The sequence below is a fragment of the Bos mutus genome, chromosome 9, assembly GCF_027580195.1.
Source record: "Bos mutus isolate GX-2022 chromosome 9, NWIPB_WYAK_1.1, whole genome shotgun sequence".
NCBI classification, from domain to species: Eukaryota; Metazoa; Chordata; class Mammalia; order Artiodactyla; family Bovidae; genus Bos; species Bos mutus.
This window is the reverse complement of record NC_091625.1, coordinates 36,137,333-36,153,068: the sequence shown is the minus strand read 5'-3', so window position 1 is coordinate 36,153,068 and position 15,736 is coordinate 36,137,333. Positions and strand designations below refer to the sequence as shown.

The following is a 15,736-nucleotide window of genomic DNA, read 5'->3' as shown; positions in this document are numbered from 1 at the left end:
TCCCTTCTGGTTTCCTCAGTGTGTATGCCCAGCAGTGGGATTGCTGGATCATAAGGCAGTTCTATTTCCAGTTTTTTAAGGAATCTCCACACTGTTCTCCATAGTGGCTGTACTAGTTTGCATTCCCACCAACAGTGTAAGAGGGTTCCCTTTCCTCCACACCCTCTCCAACATTTATTATTTGTAGACTTTTGGATCGCAGCCATTCTGACTGGTGTGAAATGGTACCTCATAGTGGTCTTGATTTGCATTTCTCTGATAATGAGTGATGTTGAGCATCTTATAAAAGCAAAAATAAACAAATGGGACCTAATTAACCTTAAAAGCTTCTGCACATCAAAGGAAACTATCAGCAAGGTGAAAAGACAGCCTTCAGAATGGGAGAAAATAATAGCAAATGAAGCAACTGACAAACAACTAATCTCAAAAATATACAAGCAACTCCTATAGCTCAACTCCAGAAAAATAAATGACCCAATCAAAAAATGGGCCAAAGAACTAAATAGACATTTCTCCAAAGAAGACATACAGATGGCTAACAAACACATGAAAAGATGCTCTGTCAACTCTTTAAATGTTAACATTGTTTGGGACTTTTGTCTTTGGTGCTCCTTGCTTCTCCTTCAACATGTTTTCTTTAGGGGCTCTTGTCCACTTCAGTGGTATTCAGCCACCATCAAAAACCTTTAAAATGACAAACTGGATCAATTCAACCATCCACATTCTCTGTGCCTACACCAGAGCTACAATCATTGGAGAAAATTAGAGAAAGAAGCAGTTGGTGCTACACCGTTTGTGGTCTCCAGACTGATCCAGGCCATCAACACCGCCTGGTTATTTTTTAATTTTCTATAGACACTGCCCTTTATTAATCTCTGTAAGAACAATTTTAAATCTTCTACACTTATTGGCAGATGACCCCACATCTTATTTCACAGTTTTGAAATTGAAACCATCAGCCATACTAGGTATCAAGAAGGAGAGGCTGGTGCATTGTATTAAATGTTGCACAGAGATCAAAGAAGATAAGTACTCAACTGTGGATTTAGAAATAAGGCCATCATTGTTGACTTCTGTTAAGACTTTCAGCAGAGGAGTTGGGGAAAATTACACTGTTTCAGTGATCAAAACCAACAGGGATCATGGAAGGGATCATAGTGTTTCTCAAAACCTTTTAACAAAAGTGTTACTATAAAAGGGAGGAATGAGATAGGGTAATAATAGTTGAATGGTCATTTTATAGTGGGATCAAGAGAGTGATTTTAAGAGATTAAAGAAAATCATCATCTTTTAATCCTAATGGGAAAGGGCCCATTAAAAGCAAGAGTTTAATAACAATCCCGTTGCTCTAGAAATCTTTTCCTGCTCATCTATCCATGTGTTATTAGAGAAATAGGAAGGATGATGCTCACATCTCTGGTTTAAGTGACTCATTGAATAGTTGTGCCTTTCAGTCGGTGTTGTGCCTCAGTCAGTGCTTCTCAATCTGTGGTGAAGGATCATTTTTTTTTTTAAATTCCCATCCATTGCGTATTTTTGTAAATACAGTAAAAATGAATTACTAGAAGCATGTTCATGCAGTTAGATGTTGCAACTTTGACAAACTGCTATGAAATTTTTCAAACCCTCGCTCTCAGTTTTTGTACTTATTTCATGGACCAGTTCAGATAATCCCCAGACCATCACCGGTCCGTGCTTCATGCTCTCGGTAGCACTGATCTAGAGAGTTTATAGGGATTAGCAATGTGAAGGATGGTGATACATTTCATTTTGGACATGGGGAAGCTGAATCCCTTGTTAGGCATCTAAACAGAGATTTCCAAAAGGTAACTGGGTGGAGTACATGATATATGCTTCAGAGAAAAGTTAAGGAACTCATAGAATAACATGGAGTCTATTCATTGTAGAATGGAAAATTAACATATGGCATATCTGTATCATGGCAAACTATTAAAGAATGAAGAATGAGAATATGAGTGTCCCAATATCAAGAGCTCCAACTGGGACAGTCAGTGCCCCATCTCTCCCAGGCCATGTGGGCCTCCCTCCCTGCCTCTATCTGTGTCCCTTGTCCCCACCTCCCTGGAACCCAGCTTAAACCTCCCCTTTCCCACCACACAAATGGGCCCCAGGGAGGGATGGCTGGCCCAGCCCACTTCTGATATTTCACTTGTGAAATTTCTCTAAGCTGAGATACCAGCCTGCTGTCCTGCTGCTTCATGCCCATCTCATCAACTACATACAAAAGGGACGTGAAATAATTGATAGCAAATAACACCGCCCCCTCAAAAGGAAAAGAGCTCCAAGATAGGTTATTAAGGCAAGACAAATAAAGTAGGCTATGATATGACAAAATCATGTTTGTATGTCATACATATATTTATAAGATACACTGAAAACTTCTTGAATAATATGCAACTGTTAACAGTAGTTACTTTTAGGGAGGAAGATAGAGTTCTTGGGGTGTATAACACATTAGATCCATATGTTATTTTTCAAAGTTAATTTCCATATTATTCTTTTACAGGTTTTTTTGCAGTTATGTATTATTTAGGTAATTACAGCATGAATCAAAGTTCTTATATATAATGCCATATACTGCTTTAAAAATAAATAGAACTATAAAAGTAATCAGTAGCTTGCTACAGTTTAGTTTTGTAGTAATTGTGTAATTAAGGAAAGCAATAGCAGAGTAGGTAGGAGCTCTTTAGTACCACATATTCACAGAGAAGGAAATGGCAACCCACTGCAGTATTCTTGCCTAGAGAATTCCATGGACAGAGAGGACTGAAGTCCATACAGTCTACTCTTCTCACAAAGAGTCGGACATGACTGAGCGCCTAACACAACACACACACACACACACATACACACACACACACACACACACATACAGAGTCAACAGTGTCAAGCCCAGCTCTGCCACTGACATGCTGTGTGGTCCTGGATAAGCTTCTGAACTCCCAGCCTCAGTTTCCTCAGTGTTAGAATGGAGATAGTAGTTGTATGTACCTTGTGTTATTATTGTGAGGATTTATTGTAACTTTATTATTTTAATTATTTATTGAGCTATTTTGTCACATGACAATGCAAGTAGTATGTTTGGCTCAGAGCTTGGCAAATGTGCAAATATGTAAGTATTATTTATATCTGTCTCAGGCATTTTATTGTTAGACTCTTCATGTATGCAGAATTACACAAAATATGAAATCAGAAAGGTCTCACCACCTTTTTATCTCCACTATGGATTAATATTATAGTAGCAAAGTGCCAGAATTAGAACATTTTTTCTTCCATTTTATTTATTTGTGTATGTATGCAGTGCCTCTGTGGAGTACATGATAGTCAGGTCTTGAGACAGAACACAGAACTGGGAGCCAAAGTTTCAGATTCTGAGTCTGTTATTGCTAGGTGTGTGGTTTTGGGCAGATAATCTGTCTGAAGCTCAATGTCCTTGCCTGTAAAATGGGGCTGATGCACTGTCCCTCTTTGCACTGTTGTAATGATTGATGGATATGATATCAATATATGGAAAAACTCTTGTAGAACATATGCTCTAGAAATATTACTTCTAATTCCCTTCTCTGAAAAAAAGTGAGGATATAGAAAAATGAGCATTTGAAAATCTTACTCTTTATAAGTCTTCATGATTAAATGGAAACAACATCCCAAATATACTTACAAATTATTTTTCAAAACTCTGGAAGCTTCTTCCAGAGTTCCCATGTCATATAACCGATTAGGCAAATATTTCTATCCCATCCTCTCAACTTATTCAATTCAAGATACCCTGAAATATTTTATTCCTGGCCTCTTCTATTGAGAAAAGAAAGAACTTGACAGAAAGAGGGAGTTTTAGAAGTTCTTCCTGAATGGTAATGGGAGAAATATATGGTGTGTGGAGAGGTGGGGCGAGTCCCACATAATGAATCATATGTAGAAAGCACAACAGAGAATTCAGTACCAAGCTTCTAAAACCTCAGTAGTACTTGCTGTAAGTGATATTTTTGTGGCCTTTTCTTTGCACAGATATTTGTCATTCTGTAGTTGATTTAGAAAGAGATTCATGGAAAGTCATAATTATTTAAAGAAGGGAACAGGCAAAGTGTTCTTTTGCCATGTCTATAAATCTTTCCCTATGCTTTGCTGAGAACTCTGCTCTGGCTGTCTGCTTTAAGCATGTAACAGGAGTATATCATAATGTCAGGAGTTGTCAGACCCTCAGAACTCTCCATAATGTGAGATCACAAGCAGAGACGATTTCATTGTAATATTTCTGACTACAAAGTATAAATACCATTCAGCTGGCACACTGATATCATATCAGGGAGTTTTTTTTTTTTTTTTTTTTTTTTCCTGTTCTTATCCTTTAAGTTTGTCAAGGTATTTAAATCTGTAAAGTTAGATAAAGCTAGAATAAGAAAATTAAAATTCAGACTAGAATAACAATGTCAGAAGAAAAGCATATTTTTGAAAGGAACCATAAAAAGAGAAGTTAAATAAAGATTACAAAGACATTGAAAAAGGTGCTACATGTATTTCAATTATGTTTTCATTAGTTCTCTCCAGAGGACAAAAACATTTCTCAGAACAATTTAAAACAGTAGATATACAAAAGAGTAACTCAAACACAGATTTAAAAATCTCATTGAGAGACTTGAGAGGATATTTCTTTCTCATGGTGATATTGCCAACTGGGAGAATTTTACTAATTCTTCAGTGTGATTATCTACCTCACTATGGCTCCCTTAACAGCTATTGTTTTTTAAATGGAAAAAATGTTAACGCTTGCATAAACTCAGATGTGAAAAATGAGCTTACAGATATTTTACTTTTTGCTGTGGTTCCAGTACATGTGCTTTTAAAATTTTGCCATATAAGAAATATGGACTCAACCATTAAAAAAAAAAAAATATAGAAAGGAAGATAGAGATGCATTACTGTCTTTGTAGAAATACCTTACTAAATTCTCCATGGTCCTTCCAGCTTAACCTTAAGTTCTTGTTAGGGGTTCACACACAACAACCTGATTTTCCCCACAGAATCAGTATTTTCTGTCCCTGAGGAAGGAGCTTTGTTAGGAGATATGCTACATGAAAATATGTGTGGTGCTCTGAGAGGAGATACTGTACTCTTGTTCTATTTTATTACCGACTCTCTCCTCTGCAAAACAAACAAGCTTGCTGAAGTCTGGAACTGAGTCTCTCCCCCCAGGATGTGTTGGAAGTCTGCCCTTCATATCTGCGGTCCATGGTTGCCATCAAAGATTCAGCACCATTGCTATCAGTTGGTGAGACCATTAGCTTGATCTCCTACATGCCAAAGCAAATCTCATTTTAAATGCCTGGAGATAAATTAAGTTTTCAGTAGACATGGGGCAAATATATTGTTGTTTTTAGTTGTCGTGTCCAACTTTTTGCAATCCCATGGACTGTAACCCACCAGGCTCCTCTGTCCATGAGATTTTCCAGGCAAGAATACTGGAGTGGGTTGCCATTTTCTCCTCCCGGGGATCTTCCCGACCCAGGAATCAAACCCACATCTTCCTGCATTGGCAGGCAGGTTCTGTACTACTGAGCCACGAGGGAAGCCCATGGGACAAACATACTGGTTGATAAATGAAAACATCCTTCAATAAGGTGAAAATCAGACTTTAATATATATTTTTGATTATTTGAATTTTTTTCATAGTTTACTTCCATCAGAGACCCTTATAAGTTGTCTTGCTCTCACGTTTCCCCAAAATTATGATCTTAGTGTATTCTGCTCTGTTCCTTTATTTGTTGTTTCCTGCTTTCCTGATAACACCTCTTCCAGTTAGGATAAAATCTAGGGTCAGAATGAGGAAGTTATGATGGATTTCTCTCTCTCAGTTAGACTTGCTCAAATCTCATCCTAAGATCTCCTTTTCTCACTTTATCCACTCTTCCTAGGCAATCCCACCCATCTCCATGCCTTCCATGCCTTGTCTGTTTTTAACTTCAGCCCAGAGCTTCTTCTGAGCTCCAGACCAGTGTGTTCAGTGGCCTGTTTGTTATCTCCACCTGGACATCTGAAAGTCATTTATAATTCTACCCATCCCAATGGAAATTATCATTAACACCTTCCCACCACAAACAAAACAAAAATGAGATGTTTTTCTAGCATTGCTGTTTTGAAGATAAACAAGCTGGAAACCTGAATCATCCTTAAAGACTTGCTTTTTTCATACGCCACATCCAATCAATCCATCACCCGGTCCTGCTGGTTTTACTTTCTGTGTCTCTCAAGCCAACAACTTCTCTGTTTTCATTCCCACCATCCTAAATCAAACATTCTGGAAAACTGTGAAAGCCTCCAAAAACCTTCTACTTTCATACTTTAAAATCTGGGTTGTACTATTTTGTGTTTTATGCCACTGCTGCTGCTGCTGCTGCTAAGTCGCTTTGGTTGTGTCCGACTCTGTGCGACCCCATAGACGGCAGCCCACCAGGCTCCCCCGTCCCTGGGATTCTCCAGGCAAGAACACGAGTGGGTTGCCATTTCCTTCTCCAATGCATGAAAGTGAAAAGTGAAAGTGAAGTCGCTCAGTCGTGTCCGACTCTTAGCAACCCCATGGACTGCAGCCCACCAGGCTCCTCCGTCCATGGGATTTTCCAGGCAAGAGTACTGGAGTGGGGTGTCATTGCCTTCTCCGATGCCACTGCCAGAGTGATCTTTTAAAAATAAAATATAACTTTCCATGCCAATCCCTTGTTTAAACAACTGATTAGTTTCTCATGAACTTAGGTCTTTAGACCAAGATATTTAACATGGCCTTTCTGCATGGTCTTCTCCTACCTCCTGCTCTCTGTGCAGTGGCATTTATTATGATACATTCCTTCCTTCTTGCTTCTTAAGCTTATCCCTTCTTCTTCAACACCCCTACTCCACCACCATTCGCATCATCATCCTAAACGCCTATTCCCTATTCAGATTTCAAGAAACTCATTACTTCCTCAAGGACGTTGTGTTGTGCCATCCTTTTTAGGTTGATCCCCGCCTATAAACTCCCAGAGAACCACTGCACTTTCCTTTCTTAGTACCAATCATGTTTTACATTTACTTAAGTGGATATTTTATAGACATCTTCAATACTGGATAATAAACTTCATATAGGCAGGAACTGTGTCTGTTTCTCCTAAATACATCGTTGATACTTAACATTAGTGATGACACTTATGCTGGACTTAGGAGTGATTCAGAGTTCTGCTTGTTTATATTAAGGTCCAATGTAGTATGTCTTAATTGATGAGGCTGATTTTCTGCTTCTGTTACTTTAGCATCCTTCATCCCTCTCTTTCTCTTTTTCATTTTTATCCATCTGTGGATTGCCCTTGGTGAATGAAAGGTGCTTTCTTTATATGGACAAGAAAAACATTTTTATTCTTATTCTTTATCATTTGGACTTTACTTTGTGTACCCAGATCAATCTTTCAGGACAACAGTAACAGATAGGTTACAGCGTGTTCATGTGTTCATTTTTGTATCTCGTTCTCAAGGCTGTCCTTTGTCATTAGCCATCTGCTTCTAAGATAGGTCCCCATGTTCTCTAAGGATCTGAACTCCATCTGTTAGAACTTCCTGAGTATTTTGTTCATCGTCACCTGACCAATTTAGCCTCGCTCTTTTCCCTGGCCTAGAAAGTGAAGTCGCTCAGTCGTGTCCGACTCTAGCAACCCCATGGACTGAAGCCTACCAGGCTCCTCTGTCCATGGGATTTTCCAGGCAAAAGTACTGGAGTGGGGTGCCATTGCCTTCTCCTAATAATTATGGGAACCACAGCTTCCCGGTAAACTAACTGACTCTCGGGTTTCACTGTTTTCCCAAGTTGGCTGACCTCCTCCCAGGTCTCAAGGACACCCTTTGTCTTTGGTTTCCAGCCCTAAGGTGGGTATTTATCTTGCATGTATTGTTTTAGAAACAAAGGATGAGTAGATTGAAGCAAGTGTCACTAAAAATACTGAACCCATGAAATCATTTTTTTTGGTCATTTGCTGTTGCCCTTTCAAAAATTTTGCCTACTTTGCCTTTCAGCCCCAACAAGAAAGGGGCAAAATGATAATCTTCAATATCTGTAAATTGCAGTTTAAAATTAAAGAGAAAATTCCTTTTCAGTACTTTTAAATCCTTTGGCATTTTGTGCCCACTGTGTGGATTGCATAAGCGTAAGAAAGTTGTTCCATGAGCTATGCAGTAGGTCAGATGGCCCCTGCAAGCCTTTTTTTGTGGTTACTTAAAACAAGATTTCGGAGAAGGCAATGGCACCCCACTCCAGTACTCTTGCCTGGAAAATCCCATGGATGGAGGAGCTTGGTGGGCTGCAGTCCATGAGGTCGCTGAGAGTCGGACACGACTGAGCGACTTCACTTTCACTTTTCACTTTCATGCATTGGAGAAGGAAATGGCAACCCACTCCAGTGTTCTTGCCTGGAGAATCCCAGGGACGGGGGAGCCTGGTGGGCTGCCGTCTGTGGGGTCACACAGAGTTGGACACAACTGAAGCAACTTAGCAGCAGCAGCAGCAAAACAAGATTTTAAAGGTGAATGTGTCTTTCTCATTAGTGCAAAGAAATATCTCTACAAAGGAAAGAAATAGCTATTATTTTAAAAATTAGAAATTTCTGAGAAAAGAATTTACTGTTGCTTCTAGTAATTTCATCAGACAGTTGGAAGAACCTGCTATGTGCTGAGTACCAGCCCAGTGCTGTAGGATCTTTAAAGATGTACAAGTCACAGTCCCTACACTCAACAGCATTTTCTGAGTAGAGAAATATATAGCAATATGGTGAAACAAAGTGAGAAACAAGTGGTAGAGAGTGAAACAAGTGGTAGAGAGTGAAACAAAGCTAATTGCACACAAAGAATTCTGAGCTCAAAAAAGGCTAAAATAATTTACTCTATGTTCTTTATTTTAAAAAGAGAAGTGGACACAAAGAACTTGGGTCTAGTTCAAGGTTCTCCAGAACTAGATTTCTAACCCTTTTTGTCACTCTCTTTCATCTTGTTTGCTGTAGTGAAAAGTTCATGTTCTCTATCTATTACCACCGGGAGAGATCTTTCTGAATCCTGTTTTTGATATCTAAATATTGCCTTGAAAGGAAAATTGGCACTGGTGATACAATTAAGAAAAAAATAGACCGAAGTCCAGCTCAACTCGAAGTGTCCTCTGTGGATAGAGTCAGCATCACCTTAAAGAAGCTTCTTAGAAATGCAAGTTCTCAGGCTCCACCCAGATCTGAATTGCAACTTCTGTTTAACACTTACACTTGTTAAAGTTTGAAAAGTATACCCTTTTCAAAAGTATACACATATACTCTAGGGTGTATGATGTAGAGCGATGGTCCTGAAAATTTAACTCACGTGAGAATCTGGATGGAGGACATGCTAAAGCACAGTTGTTGGGCTTCAGCCTCAGAGTTTTTATTCAGCAGGTCTGAGGTGATACCAAAGAATTTGCAGGTTTCCAGGTGATGCTGATGCTATGGACCTGGAGGCTATATAGTGTGAGAAGCACTGGTCAAAAAGGTGATTCTCAGTTCTGGTTGCTCATCAAAATCTCCTGGGCAGCGTCTTCTTTTTTAGAAGATGGAGGAAATCTGAGATTCATTTCTTTATTTTTGGCTGTGCTGAGTCTCTGTTGCTGCACAGGCTTTTCTCTGGTTGTGGAGAGTGAAGGCTACTCTCTAGCTGTGGTAGTCAGACTTCTCGTTGCAGTGGCTTCTCTTGTTGGGAGCATGAGCTCCAGGGTGCGTGGGCTTCAGCTGTTGTTGATCTCGGCCTCTGGAGCTCAGTAGCTGTGGTACACGGGCTTAGTTGCTTCAAGGCATATGGGATCTTCCTGGATCAGGGGTCAAACCCATATCTCCTGCATTGGCAGGTGAATGCTTTATCACTGAGCCACCAGGGAAGCACCTGGGCAGCTTTTTTTTAAAAAACTACAGGCCTATGCCTCATCTCCTAATAACTGGTTCTGGGTGAAGCCCAGTTATTTTATTGAAAACCTCCTCATGAGTCTGATGTGTAAGTGGGATCCGGAACTATTTTCTAGAAGATGAGAAGAGCTTCTGTATTTTCTGTGATTAACATGGGATCCCAGGAATCGAACACTTTCCTAAGCAACTCCAGGAGACTGTGTCCACATAGACTTCTGCCTGATCCAGGCCAGAGCTGTTCAGTGATAAGGGGCCATCGGAACTTAGCACCAGTCTCACATCTGTATTTACTGGCTGTGTGGCTTTGGGCAGGTTACAACCTCTCTGAGCTTCAGTACTAGAATCTGCTAGATGGGAACAGTGATTTTTAACCATTGCAGACCGTTTTGGGGAGAGTTAAATAAAGTATCAAGTCATTTGATCATAATAGGAATTTGATAGTTGCTAGCTGATAATGCTTGGGTAGTTTACTGCTTTTCCTACATGACAGCTGAGATGAGCATGTCATATTACTAAAGTAATGCCATTAATTTTCCCAAATCTGAAAGATTTTGAAAGGATATCCAATATTAAAGTTACAGTGAATGAATCTGGTGGCAGACATAACTCCTGAAGAGGCTCAAGCAAGGGAGTTTTGCTTTTAATATACAGTTTATCACTCTTAGCGTCATTACTTGAAATTTGTTCAACGTGCACAGTGTTTATTCAGCACCAAGGCAGTCATGCCTTTAGCAAACGATTTATTTTATGGTGATATACAGTTTATTATAGATAATTCCTAATAAGTCTCTTCCAGTATTCATGTGGTCAAGGTCAGTGACAGATATCAACCAACTGACCATTTCCCTGCTTACTTTAGGCACACTACTTGTTTTGTTGGAAAATTCTACAATTTTTCTAAGGTTGAATATTCAGGTATACAGCAAAAGTTTTAACCAAATGCTTTGGCAGGCCATTTGGGGTTAGTCAGTGAGAGGTCATGACTTATTCATATGCAAATCTAAATACATGTTCTTAGAACTTGAGTGCTTGGGGAACACTGGTCTTGCTCCCATCTTTCACAAATGAGGGACCAGGGTGGCCTGCCAGAAGTGAATCGTTTATCTTTTCCCAGAAACAGTCTAGGAGCCATGTTGTCGTTATATTGACACATTCTTGAATTGACCGAGTTTCTGTCATATTTGTAAGATGTTATTTTTCAATACGGTGATAAGACTTTTCTGCAATAAAGAGGTCACAGGGTGTGACCCAAGGTGTGTGTGTGTCCACGTAACTTGTTTTGGCTATCTCGGAGACTGTATATTTGTGCTTATAGAGAATATTTGAGCCTGTGTGTGTCTAAGTGCCTGGGACGAACTATGTGTGGTTCTGAGTATGTATGAGACATTTGGTGTATGAGAATGAGTGTATGTGTGCATGTGAGTGTGTAGGTGTGTGTGTACAAATGGGAGAAGGAAGGGTCCTGATTCCACATTCTCTGTGTATTGTGCTTCTCAGCAGCCACAGCCTCACCAACTGTTCTTTCCAGTATCTGGGCTAATAGAAAGTCTGCCACATTTATGGCTGCATATTGTTCAAACTGAAAAATTTCCCCCTTTACCTAGAATATTTTTGGTATCAAAGACTCTTTAGTCACTTGCAGACTTAACACACTTTAAAAATAAAACCTTTATTTCTTTTCTGAGTGCTGAGATGTAGTCTCTTTTGGTGCTAAATGAAAAACTGAGTTTGGAAGAAAGATATACCAAAAAAAGAAATGTTATGATAGCAGGAGGATGACTTACTAAAGCTGTTTTGAATTGCATTAGATACTATTTTATTCTGCTCCAAGTGAGAAAAAAAATTAGAAGCTCATGTTTACTGATTTAGAAATAAAAATCACAGCAGCTAAGTTTTGGAAGGCCTTGCATAGCTCCCCTAAGTTCTCCTGGATCTCAATTTCTTTCTTATCTAAAATGAAAAGGTTTAGGTTATTTTTCATGCCTCTTTTTTGCTATCCCCAGTCACAATTTAGAATTTATTCCCTGATTTTCGTTTGACAGCCTGGACAGCCAGACCTGCCTGACAGGGGATGTGTTATTTTTCTGGGTCTTAAAATGAAACAACTAGGGAGATGTTAAATTCTATTAAAACATTATTTTAAACTCATTATTATGCAGTAATTTAGAAAGGCAGAATACAGTGTGCACGACACTTCAGAAAGGCATTTACTTATCTAGATATAAAAACATCACTTATTTAGTATAGAGTCATACAACTGGAACTTGGAAAAGGTCATTTTTATAGACAGAAGAATTGCTCTTTCATGAGAGATGATGCCTTGCAATTTAAGGAAGCTTCCTCAAAACCTGGTGTCTGAGGCATCAGTAACAAAGTTCTTGACATCACTAAGTAGAATATACATGTCAAGATATTCCAAGAAAAGGCTAAAGAGTAAAAACTTAAACAAATTGTGGAAACTTTGAAATGAACTTTAAAAAGTTTGAAAGTTGAAACTTTACTTAAGTGAACACATGTCTAAGTTGATAATTAGTATGTTTTCAGTTTATTCAAATTTTATACCTATATTCTTATTCAGTGCTTAGCCAGAGGGAAAAAAATCTACCATTTTTCCCGTAAAGCTTATTTTATATTTACATTATTGATTTATTTTAAATTTGTTGTTTTTGCTTAGTCGCTTAGTGGTGTCCAGCTCTTTGAGACCCCATGGACTGCAGCATGCCAGTCCTCCTTGTCCCTCTCTATCTCCCAGAGTTTGCCCAAGTTCATGTCCATTGAGGTGGAATTCTACCCAACCATCTCATCCTCTGCTGCCTTCTTCTCCTTTTGCCTTCAATCTTTCCCAGCATTATGGTCTTTTCCAATGAGTCAAATGTTTTTAAATTTATGTGTATTTGTTATTCAATTTTGTCAACATATGTAATAACATTGTTTGAGTTTATGAGTAGAGAGATGATAATATTTCAGCCCCTAATGGTCCACAAATCTATGAAATCTATGTTGTAATTATAGGCTATAGGAAATAAAATGTTTTTGTCTTTAAGGAAAAGCTTACTGAAGAAATGGAAGGGAAAGTGCTGAGTTAAAACTAAAAGGCAAAAAAAAAAAAAAAAGCAAACAGGTGAAAAACAAACCTAAGCATTTCCCCCAAACACCTTTCCTACTACACTCATCCAAACTGCTTGTGTTTCCTGTAGACCAGTGACCGCAGTGCATAGAAACTACATAACAGTGATAAAGGTGCAGTGATCCTTTCCTCCAGATCAGGGGCCAGCAAATGTTTTCTTTTTTTCTTCAGATCTCATAGCATTTCATTTTATTTAAATTCATTTATTTTTAATTGGCGGATAATTGCTTTACAATATAGTGCTGGTTTCTGCCATATATCAACATGAATCAGCCTTAGGTCCCTGTATGTCCCTTCTCTTTGGAACCTCCTTCCTATGTCCCACCCCATCCCACCCCTCTAGGTCGTCACAGAGCACCAAGTTAGAGCTCCTTGCATTCTACAGCAAATTTACACTGGCTATCTAATTTTACATATGGCAATGTATATGTTTCACTGCTACTCTCTCAATTCATCCCACCTCTCCTTACCTGCCTGTGTCCACATGTGTGTTCTCTATGTCTGCATCTCCGTTACAGGTGAGTGGATAAAGACGCTGTGGTACATATACACAATGCAATATAACTCAGCCATAAAAGGCACACATTTGACTTAGTTCTAATAAGGTGGATGAACCTAGAGCCTATCATAGAGAGTGGAGTAAGTCAGAAAGTATAAAATGTCGTATATTAACGGACATATGTGGAATCTAGAAAGATGGTACTGATAAACCTATCTGCAGGGCAGCAATGGACGCACAGACACTGAGACAAATCTTTGCTTAAAGGGACACATAATAAATGTTTTAGAATTTTCAGTTTAAGAGGCAAAATCAAGGATACTATGTAGGTACTTCTATAGCCATTTAAGAATGTAAAAGTTGTTATAGCTTGTAAGCCTTACAAAAACAGATGGTAGGCTAATTAACCTTATACTAAGGAATTCGAATTTCAAAATTCTATCCTATATCAACTATACAATCAATGTTTTATAAAAATTAAATAGGCTAGTATCAGTTCAGTTCAGTCACTCAGTCTTGTCCTACTCTTTGCGACCCCATGAACCGCAGCACACCAGGCCTCCCTGTCCATCACCAACTCCCAGAGTCCACCCAAACTCATGTCCATTGAGTCAGTGATGCCATCCAACCATCTCATCCTCTATCATCCTCTTCTCCTCCTGCCCTCAATCTTTCCCAGCATCAGGGTCTTTTCAAATGAGTCAGCCCTTCGCATCAGGTAGCCAAAGTATTGGAGTTTCAGCTTCAAAATCAGTCCTACCAATGAACACTCAGGACTGATCTCCTTTAGGATGGACTGGTTGGATCTCCTTGCAGTCCAAGGGACTCTCAAGAGTTTTCTCCAACACCACAGTTAAAAAGCATCAAAATAGACCTTTAAAATTATTAAATGTCGTTTTTTCCTCAACAGCATTGCTACTCACAATTAAAGGTATTATCTTTAAGTAAGAAAAGAACTCTCAGCCTTAAACTTCAACAAAATTTCCCCACAGGAAATCTCCATTGTCTTAACTCAGAATCAGTGAGGTACAAATGAAAAGTTGAACACAGCTAATAATAGACAATATAAATAACATTAATAAGAATAGTAGAGATTGATCAGAGGATTTAATATTAATACTTCAAAATTTGATCCTCCACTATGAGGTATCTTTAATATTACATAATATTAGTAATTGATATAATTTTAAAAGTTTCAGGCAAGATAATAAGCATTTAATAGTCAATGTAAAAGTGTATGAAAACATCTAGGTATTGAGATACACACTACTGGAGGGAGATTAATATATTTTCACACAAAGAAATATATTCTCTTCAAGATTGGAACATATGGGAAGCAAAGACAGTCTTGGCCCATCTTTTTCTGTGCTTTTATCCTTGAAGAAACAGAACTTAGCAATATTTTTCTCCATTGGCATTTATGGAATTATGTAGTTTGTCTTAATTAAGGAAATGAAAAGGAACTCGATATTTTTGTGTGAATCCACGTAGGTGTTAAAATATATAAACAAGACAGGAAAAGATGATACCACAAGAAAAACACAATCTTTTCAAGAAATTGGAAGCTATAAAACATCATATGTCATAATTTTGGGGTGGAATGTGATGTGCCAAGCTACTCAGATTTTTTAAAAGTCAGCCATCAACTCATTAGCCAGTGTCTGCAAGCAGATGTTGGCTTATGCTGTGGTGCTATTTGGTGTATTCAGGGAAGTGGAGATGGATATCAGCTTTTCAAATAGAAAGTAGCTAGCTAATATAAAAAATGATTTCTTTTCTCAAATCTTACTTGTCATATTATGTTACATTAGATGATGAAACAGAACGTTAACTGTGTAATGAAACAGGGATACTAAAATGTAAGGGAGAACACTTTTTCAGCTTAGATTCATGACATCATTTTAAATACGGGTTGCCATTCTGAAATGATAGCAGAACTTTTTCATGCAAACTAGCTGCTTGTGAATTAGAACAACATGAAAGTTAAATAAGTTTGAAAATTAAAAAAAAAAAAAAAGGCAAAAGGCTCCAAGTGATACTTTGCTATTTTAAACAGAGATGAGACTGTTGGTAATGCAGAATGACTTGGTACTTGGCTATTTTTTTGCTAACTAAAGTGCTCAGGGCCCTTGTTAATGTTAGTACCCCAACTTTTGG

General features: G+C 38.4%; 1 long non-coding RNA gene across 1 annotated transcript in view; it reads left to right on the top strand.

Moving 5' to 3' along the window:
• LOC138989138 (uncharacterized) overlaps window positions 1-15,736 on the top strand; it is a 150,185-nt gene that overhangs the window by 38,689 nt on the left and 95,760 nt on the right. The window lies entirely within an intron of this gene.